Source organism: Ochlerotatus camptorhynchus, unplaced genomic scaffold (assembly GCF_037179485.1).
Source record: "Ochlerotatus camptorhynchus isolate MF236.1 unplaced genomic scaffold, CSIRO-AGI_Acam_v1.1 ptg000371l, whole genome shotgun sequence".
NCBI lineage: Eukaryota > Metazoa > Arthropoda > Insecta > Diptera > Culicidae > Ochlerotatus > Ochlerotatus camptorhynchus.
In genome coordinates this window covers 1721847-1732311 of record NW_027040859.1, presented here as the reverse complement: position 1 = coordinate 1732311, position 10465 = coordinate 1721847, and the positions used below count along the sequence as shown (strand labels likewise).

Sequence of the window (10465 nt, the reverse complement as noted above, 5' to 3'; positions counted from 1 at the left end):
ATGACAAACTCGCTCTGTAACATAGCTCAATCGGAGTGGTAGAAGGATAAGGATATATTGCTTGCCTGCTTTGTTGCAATATACACGGATGAGGACATAGCTTGATATGAATCGAGAAAAGACATAACAAAAAAAAATCCCATTAACACACGTGTATAATCTTCGGCTTGACTTTGTGAAGCAGCTTTCCAACAATTTGCTCGTTTCCTTCTACCGCCCCAAGTGTGTTGCGTCGCACGAGCTGCTTGTCATGAAAAAGAAAGAAGAAGATTATATCATTATTGCTATCCACTTCTGACATAGCGTTATTATTCGGTTCGTTGATCGCTTGTCATTTTGTCATTTGGAGATATTTTTGATTCCTTGAATAAGAGTCATAGCTATATTCAAATCGGTTTCGAAATGCATAGCATCTTCAAGTTTCACTTATTTGTATCGATTTACGCAATAACTTTTTATTTGATGACGTTTTGAGAGTTGTTGAACAGGTGAATTGAGGTTAGGGTGACGCCACTGGGCAACGGATCATGCAAAAAGAAATAAAAAAATAAAATTGGACTACGTGAATGCTCATGTCATTCCTTATGGCTTCTCTCATCTGGATTATTTTTTACAATTCACATTTAATTTCATGTAAATATTTAGGCTTTTTCCCAACCTAATAACTTCCATAATTTCCAGGAATCAAATCAGCGCCTATGTCCCTACACACTTAGATTATTTTAAGGAGTCAGTATGTTTTAACTGAATTTTTGAACTGCTGAAAAAGTCGGTAAAAATTCAAATTACCGTTATCTTAAAGGAATCATTTTTTTCCTTAATTTGTTTTCCGTCGATCTTCTGAATAAATTTTCTTTCCTTGATTTGTTTTCGGTCGATCTTGCTTTCCGTGATAAGCACCAATGCTACCGACGCCAGAGAGGCAGCCCGTTTCCGAAAACCAACCGTTTTCAAGCGCCAAATTGTAGGATTCTTCAGTGCGGTCCACTGTACCTTTCCTTATAAAGGGTGATACGGTCAAAATTTGGTCAATATCAACTTGACGTATTTCTTTCAATTTTGCATTTAAAAAACCTGAACACCCCTCATTTTGAAGGTGTGTGTGTGTAGAATGTTGCTCCTATTTTGATTTTGGAATTCACTCTTCAGTTGTCAAAATGCCGTCCAAGCAAGAAGAGCAGCGTATCAAAATTTTGCTCGCGCATCGCGAAAATCCGAGCTACTCGCACGCAAAGTTGGCAAAATCGCTAAAAGTTGCCAAATCAACCGTTACAAATGTAATTAAAGTGTTTGGGGAACGTTTGTCGACAGCCAGGAAGTCTGGATCGGGGGGAAATCGAAAACCGGGAGCCGCTGAGACGACAAAGAGAGTTGCCGGTAGTTTCAAGCGAAACCCTAACCTCTCTCTCCGAGATGCCGCAAATAAGCTGGGTGTATCGTCTACAACCGTGCATCGAGCCAAAAAACGAGCCGGACTATCGACTTACAAGAAGGTAGTGACTCCAAATCGCGATGATAAACAAAATACGACGGCCAAAGCGTGATCCCGGAGGCTGTACACGACGATGCTGACGAAGTTTGACTGCGTGGTAATGGACGACGAAACCTACGTCAAAGCCGACTACAAGCAGCTTCCGGGACAGGAGTTTTATACGGCAAAAGGAAGGGGAAAGGTAGCAGATGTTTTCAAGCACATGAAACTGTCAAAGTTCGCAAAGAAATATCTGGTTTGGCAAGCCACCTGTACCTGTGGCTTGAAAAGCAGCATTTTCATAGCTTCCGGGACTGTCAACCAAGAAATTTACGTGAAAGAGTGTTTGAATAAACGTCTGCTGCCTTTCCTGAAGAAACACGGTTGTTCCGTACTGTTTTGGCCGGATTTGGCATCTTGCCATTACGGTAAAAAGGCCATGGAGTGGTACGCCGCCAACAACGTGCAGGTGGTTCCCAAGGACAAGAACCCTCCCAACACGCCAGAGCTCCGCCCAATTGAGAAATAATGGGCTATTGTCAAGCGGAACCTAAAGAAGAACAAAAAAACTGCTAAGGGCGAGCAGCAGTTCAAGGCAAACTGGCTTTCTGCGGCGAAGAAGGTGGACAAGGTGGCTGTACAAAATCTGATGGCAGGGGTCAAGCTTAAGGCCCGGCAATTCGGATTTGGAAAAGTGGAAGCCTAACTGAATATTTTTCCTGAATTTTATACTAATTGAACTTGAAAACGAAATTTAATTTGATTTTTTAAATAAACGATTTCACCGATTTACACGCGTTTTCCCTTGACCAAATTTTGACCGTATCACCCTTTGTTTTCAAGATTCATTGAACAAATCCTACATGGATGATTTGCAACGAACGATCTACTGTAATACATAATACTGTTCAAACCCAAGTTGTCTCTTCGTAAGCCTCAAAATAAAATAAAATACTGGTATCCTTCTTTTTTGACATGTATTTTCACGGGTGTTTTTTTTTCAGATGACTGATTTCTTGAATTAAGCTTTGTAGTATTTATTCGTTTGAATGGTATTTTTCGACAGCTGAGTATACAAACTGAAGCAGGAACGTGTTTTCAATTTTCCCATGAATATGCCTTGGTAAACTGGAAAAAATTAAGTAAAATCCGCTTGTTTACCAGCTTTGAAACCCAATGGATTGTTAATTTCAAACGAATCTGCGAAAATAAAGTATGGAATGCAAATTTCATTAGGCCTTTTTTCAACTTTTTGCTTCCAGAATTTGCCTTTAACAAAGTTCCCTCCCCTTGGCTAGTTTTTGCACCTTGCTGTTGGTGGGTGGGTTAAATGTCATGCTTTATAGTGGAGTGTTGGAGACGGTGGGTTTATGGCCGGCGTTGCTGGCTCATGCCGCGATAGAATGGCGTCATGGGCAGGCAATGGGGATTACTAAGCTTCCCCTCTATGATGAACCACTGCCTGAGAAAACCAAAGATCTAGTCTAGCAGTGATAGTATCACACTTGTTACTCCTTTGTTTTAGAGCCGCGTCGTAGTACGCTTACGTATAGGCACTGACGATGGGTGTGATACTGGCGGGTTTTGCCGCAAATCACCCTTATTTTATTTATTTTTGCGTAGATAGATTTATTTGGGTTTGCAAGGGAATTATACTATTGAAATATTTCAGAAAGTGCCCAACAGTGCTCCTTCTATTCGCGTGACAAGCTTTCATTGTTGTTTTCATTGAGGTATTACTCAGGGAACAATGTTAAACACCATTTTTGTACATGGTATTGTAACTAAACTTATATGTGCTTCATTTTGATTTGGGATAAGTCTTCTTCTTCTTCTTCTTCTTCGCATTTCAAGCTTATTGCATATAGCATATTAGCTTATTGCGTGCTCTCAACTTAGTGTTCGAGATGCACTTCCACAGTTATTAATTGAGAGCTTTCGATGCCTGTACAATTTTTGCATTGGTATAATTGTTTGGCAAGTCCAATCATACTTCAATGCCCAGGGAAGTCGAGAAATTTTCCAACCCGAAAAATTCCTAGACCGGACCGGGAATCGAACCCAGCCACCTCCGGCATAGTCTTGCTTTGTAGCTGCGCCTTTATCGACTGAGCTAAGTGAGGCCCCTGGATAAGTGTTTGAACTATTACTCGGGATTTCCACTGTGGTGTGCTTCTATTGTGACGTACCCATATGTATTTTTGTGAGGTGACATAGTGGAAACGTGAGAGCGTAATTGGAACCTATACCCTATACAATATACAATTTAAAATTAGCTAGGAAACTAACTTCAAAGTGAAGCATTCAGTCTCTTGAAGGTGTCACCTGGGACAAACAAAGGTGTAATAAATATAGGTCAAAGCCAAAAGTACTTGAAACACGTAAAATTTTAGTTTAAAAGTATGGGTCTAGCCTTTGAAGTTGTGTTATAATTCTTCCTATTTAGTATATTATATATTTAGTATATTATATATTCAGTCAATTACAGGCAATGTCAATAGCGAAAGTCATATCTTCAATCAGGCGCTTACGAATAAATGACGTTTTAGGAAAGATGTGTTAAATATGTTGATAAGTTTGAAATAAGAATTAGGATTGTTGTGCTTTAGTTTTCGGTAAGGTATGATGTGTCAACTAAATATACCAAAATTCTAATTGATTGATTTATTGAAAGACACCTTCATTGAAACATTGCGTTGCGTTAGAAAACAGTATTCTTCTCTAGCGAAAATTGACAAGTCATACATCTAACATAGTAATAGTAGCAGCAGTGTCACATAATCTTATCACAATTGCTGTAAATAGTGCTGAATACGGATTAAAACTTACATAACTCTTAACGCTAAAATAATCCCGGAACTAACACTCATCCATTGCACTTTTAGTTATATATTAGTTTTATTTTCCTACTAATATATCTATGCTTCTTTGTATTGTTTGGATCAAGTACAACTAATACTAATCTACCTTTATGTATGCTTTACTCCATTTAAACCCATTATCTTTATGAATGGCGAAGCATATGGAGCTGGAACTCAAGGAAATAACGTGATTTCAATGGACTAAGGAGAAGGAATAGAGTTACTTCGAACAGGATATCAAACAAATTCAGGACCAATCCAAATGAGACCAGAAACCAACAAGGCATCGGTTTGTTATATCCTCAGAGAGGTATTTGATAAATAATCAAAAAGTGGTAAGTTAAAATCATAGTGGAGCCAAGGATCATGAGATGTTATTGTCAATAATTCATTATTTAGTAGAAATCTCGATAACTTTTTCAAAGGGACGTATCAGCTTTTGTAGGCAGTGCGTTTGATTGTCGATTTGGCGTAACTAGTGACTCGCCCACGCATGCTAGCACTATCATCAGATAGGGGAAATTTTCCTCTACCTGCTAGGGGTGTTGGTAAGCGTGTGCGAGCTGCCGGTTGCGCCGGATCGACGATCGGATGCATTGTTTGCAGGAGCTGATGCGTACCTTTGAAAAAGTTATTCTATTATTGAGATTATTATTTTTATATATCAATGAAATTAGTCATGACAGAGTAACAGATCGAGTTTAAAAGAGATGGGGAAGGACAATAGACACAAGTTGACACAATACACAAGAAAAGTGGGGGTTAATACACAAGACAATATGACAAAATAAGTGACGACAGAAGACAAAACTGGGACCTTGAAACAAAAACAAGAATGCGCAATTATATTATCAAAACTATTTGGATCAACACAAAGACAACAGTGACCAAACGGGCACCGTAGCCTAAGAACGTCTGTGTGTTGATTTAAAATAGACGCTCATAGAAGCAAAATTTATCAATAAAAGGGGTCCAGTGTAGAGTTTAAGCAAGTGTATGCTGCCACTGTGATCACTACGAAAAAAAATGCCTTTTACATAGATGTCAATTACACCTTTTGACAAAGTAGTAAGCTCCTGGTAACTGTCCAATAATGCTTCGATATTCACTCCAACAGCAAAAAAAATGATAAAAAAAAGGTTTCTAATCCTATGTACACGTTCGATTTAGATTTTTCTACCAATTTTACGCAATCTTTGGTTTCAATGGAGTTTAGTTCACTAGTAACTTGGTCAACCATAGGCATTTTGAAAATACAATATTCTTTCAACTGCTTTACAAACTTATGTTCGGTGTCTACCACATCAAATTCTTGATTTAGTTTAAAACGTTTTCGTTGATAAATTACCTGTGCAAAATTTGCTATGCCACATATGTACCTCCGACTGCAATGAACGTACGTACGCGTAAAGGCCGGCGCACAATAGATACGTTTTCAGGTTTTTTGACAGTTATCCCATGCATTATCTGTCAAAAAAAAACCGAAAACGTATCTATTGTGCGCCGGCCTTAACGCTTGCTAAAGGTCATAAATTTTATTCACGGTTGCGCTTATTACACTAGTTTACAGCATTTTTGAACTCGGTAAGGTGATTATCATTTCCAATGCAAAATCCTACGCTGAATTCAATGCCGTGGTCAGAAAAAATTAAAGTAGAGCCATTTTTGAGATATACAAAAATTTTGATTTTTTGAATTTTGGACAAAAGTACGATTACTAAAATGTCAATATCTTTGGAACTAGTGCACCAATTTTAAATTTTTATGAAAATGAAGCTAAATAAGTTTGCTATCGTTCACTAGAATATTATATCTTAATTAAAAATTTAATTTTAAAGTCATTAAAAAAATTACAGCATTTTTTTTTTCCTGCAAATTTTCCATAAAAATCTTGTTTTAATCAACATTTCTAATGGGATAAAAAGATTCAAAAAATCATTCCATAACTTATTCTTAAAGTCCATTCAAAACCGGAGAAAATGAGCCTTTAATGGATGAAATCGGTTGGAAATTGTCGAAGTTATGAGCATTTTTGTAAAACACTTAAAAATGTTGCTGAAATACAACAGCTTCAGAGTTCCTTTTCTAGGTGTCGTTGTAAGCATCCATATCGCATGTAAAGTTTTCATGGGAGATTCTTTTCTCTACATATCAATTTGATTAAGGCATATCAGGATTTAAAATCGAGTTGATACAAAAGAAATTTATTTAGGTTTTATTAAAAATGATTGAGAATCGAATGACTTTGTCTTCGATGTTTTGAACTTGTTTCTCGAATCAGAAACCAACAACAGTCACCCATCATTGCTTCATCCCAAAACCCTTGGTAACGACGTTCCATCATCTTCATTTGTTGGTGAAAACGTTCGCCGTGCTCATCACTCTCGTCACCAAGATTTTCCGGGAAAAAATCCATGTGAGAATGTAGGAAATGTCTTCAAAGACATATTCACACCTGTGTTCAGTGAAATAAAAGGATTTGAGATTAATTATATGTAACAAACACAATATTTTTGATTTATACCTATTTTCTCATAATTTTTGAGCAACTCATCGACGGCTTCCTCATAATCTGGGCTTCTGAAATTTCCTAAAAAGGTTGTGACAACACACTGGAACGATTTCCACGCTTCTTCCTCATCTGGTGTCAAAACTGTATTGAATGCGGAATCATTGAGCAGTTTTTTGATCTGTGGGCCAACAAATACACCTTCCTTTATCTTTGCGTCAGATAAATTTGGAAATACTGATTTCAAGTACTGGAATGCCGGCCCTTCTTTTTGCAACGCTTTGACGAAATTTTTGAATAGCCCAAGTTTTATATGTAGTGGTGGAAGTATTATGCGTTCTTTTACCACGTTGTCTTTACCAATTGTGAAATTATCCCGTTTTGGTCAAAGTCTCCAGGATCAATTTTAAAATAAAGCCTGTATGCAGTTTGCAACGAAGCAGTGAAATTGACCGATTTTGTAAATATATAGTTGCCACACGCGTAACAAAACTTTTGAGGATCATTTTTACACTTGAATTCAAGTTTTGTCGTATACATCGTTAAGCAATGTTAAAGAAAGAAAGCTGTCAAATTGAGTTGGTTGCGTTAGGTTCTCGCCGTGCGGTCTCACAAACACTAGCGTAAATTATATTGTTGAAAATATCCCATTTAATTTTGCGTGACAGCTGGTAGTGTTAATGAAATGCACCGTATGCGTACACGTCCGCAGAAAGGCTTACTGGAAGTGGTGCATGAACCTAGGAGCGGGACAACGGCCAATCTTGGAACATTCAATTTCCATGATTTTACAAAAAATTTCATAACTTCGACAATTTCCAACCGATTTCATCCATTAAAGTCTCATTTTCTCCAGTTTTTAATGGACTTTTAGAATAAATTAAGGAATGATTTTTAGAATCTTTTTATCCCATTAAAATGTTGATTAAAACAAGATTTTTATGGAAAATTCGCAGGAAAAATAAAAAAAAATGTTGTTAATTTTTAAATGACTTCAAAATAAAATTTTTAATTAAGACATAATATTCTAGTGAACGATAGCAAATTTATTGAGCTTCATTTTATTAAAAAAGGATTTAAAATTGGTGCACTAGTTCCAAAGATATTGACATTTTAGTAATCGTACTTTTGTCCAAAATCCAAAAAATCAAAATTTTTGTATATCTCAAAAATGGCTCTACTTTAATTTTTTCTGACCACAGCATTGAATTCAGCGTAGGATTTTGCATTAGAAACGTTGGTCAACCACTAAAGTTCACACTTTTTATGTTGTTTTGTAAACTAGTGTTATTGTTCATGATATTCGTCGTATCCATAATGAAATCATGAATTAGGATGATTTTTTTCTTGTTTCATAATTTCATATTCATGAAAATGGTAACGGATTGGTTTCCGTGTATAATATACTCAATTCTGCTTTAAGGCAATTTATAATTTATTCGATTTTGCTCTCATGCAGGATGGGTTCAGTATTCAGTATTAGTATCAATATTTTTCTTTGATTTTTTAAACAAGTTGCATTAAATTTGAGTGCAATTTGAGAGCACACGATTAAAAACAGAGGTTGAAAATCACGTAATAACGTGTATTGTCAAAACTCGTAGCCGAATAGTTGAGTTTTGACGTAGGACTACGTCTGTGATTTCTATATGGGGGTACACTTTGTAAAAACTGAAAATGGAACATGTAACGATATTATGAAAGATTTTGCACGTTAATAACTCAGCTGCCCCTGGACCAATTTCAATAATTTTATCATCAATCGATCATAAACTGGCATCAGAGAGTCGTTAGTAGACGAAACAAGTCGAAGTGGAATTCGCCTCCGATCTTCGGGCGTGTGCGATTAGAGAGGATGCAATCGCATAACATTTTGCACACTCATCGCCATATTCAGAACAACACGCCCCCAAGGACCACACAAAATGTTCTCCAGAGTTGTAATCTTGTAACCAAACTTGGAAGCAAGTGCACTCTAAGAAGCACCCGTGTCCAGCAGCAGCCGGGCCGAGACTCTTCCAAGTGCCCATTTGTCGTAGCACCTTCACAACCAACTGCCCTACTTTCTGCAATTATTTTTATTTAATCATCAAGTAACCAAAGGTAATCACTAAACGTCAATGACATAATCGAACATCTCTGAGGTATTTTTGATTTTCACCCATCTAATCACATAACCAACAAAGCAACTACCCCTGTGTGGAATTAGAACCATCAAGAACCAGCAAAATGAACCAGCAAAACGGTAGCAACCAAGCTTCTAATCCTGAAGCAACCGGGCCGAGACTCTTCTGAGTGCCCATTTCTCGTAGCAAAGTTGAGGTATCCTTCGCTGCGCCTTTCCAACCACCAGGTCAACCCGTATTCAGCAGTAGCCGGGCCGAGACTCTTCCAAGTGCTGATTCAACGTTGAGGTATCCTTCACTTCGTCCTTCCAACCCGTCGCAGGTACCTCCAGCCGAGACTCTTGCGAGAGCCCAATCATTGAACCGAAGAATATGGGATTGTACGGTCCGATTTGCTGATCCAGCTGCCTACACGTCATCATTATTTTCCTAAGTCTTTAAGCCTGTACTAAAGGGTGATACGGTCAAAATTTGGTCAAGGGAAAACGCGTGTAAATCGGTGAAATCGTTTATTTAAAAAATCAAATTAAATTTCTTTTTCAATTTCAATTAGTATAAAATTCAGGAAAAATATTCAGTTAGGCTTCCGCTTTTCCAAATCTGAATTGCCGGGCGTTACGCTTGACCCCTGCCATCAGATTTTGTACAGCCACCTTGTCCACCTTCTTCGCCGCAGAAAGCCGGTTTGCCTTGAACTGCTGCTCGCCCTTAGCAGTTTTTTTGGTCTTCTTTAGGTTCCGCTTGACAATAGCCCAGTATTTCTCAATTGGGCGGAGCTCTGGCGTGTTGGGAGGGTTCTTGTCCTTGGGAACCACCTGCACGTTGTTGGCGGCGTACCACTCCATGGCCTTTTTACAGTAATGGCAAGATGCCAAATCCGGCCAAAACAGTACGGAACAACCGTGTTTCTTCAGGAAAGGCAGCAGACGTTTATTCAAACACTCTTTCACGTAAATTTCTTGGTTGACAGTCCCGGAAGCTATGAAAATGCTGCTTTTCAAGCCACAGGTACAGATGGCTTGCCAAACCAGATATTTCTTTGCGAACTTTTACAGTTTCATGTGTTTGAAAACATCTGCTACCTTTCCCCTTCCTTTTGCCGTATAAAACTCCTGTCCCGGAAGCTGCTTGTAGTCGGCTTTGACGTAGGTTTCGTCGTCCATTACCACGCAGTCAAACTTCGTCAGCATCGTCGTGTACAGCCTCCGGGATCGCGCTTTGGCCGTCGTATTTTGTTTATCATCGCGATTTGGAGTCACTACCTTCTTGTAAGTCGATAGTCCGGCTCGTTTTTTGGCTCGATGCACGGTTGTAGACGATACACCCAGCTTATTTACGGCATCTCGGAGAGAGAGGTTAGGGTTTCGCTTGAAACTACCGGCAACTCTCTTTGTCGTCTCAGCGGCTTCCGGTTTTCGATTTCCCCCCGATCCAGACTTACTGGCTGTCGACAAACGTTCCCCAAACACTTTAATTACATTTGTAACGGTTGATTTGG

General features: G+C 38.3%; 1 pseudogene; it reads right to left on the bottom strand.

Annotated features, from left to right (window-relative positions):
* Positions 1-2296: 2296 nt before the first annotated feature.
* Positions 2297-9386, bottom strand: LOC135710190 (uncharacterized; annotated as a pseudogene).
* Positions 9387-10465: the final 1079 nt, after the last annotated feature.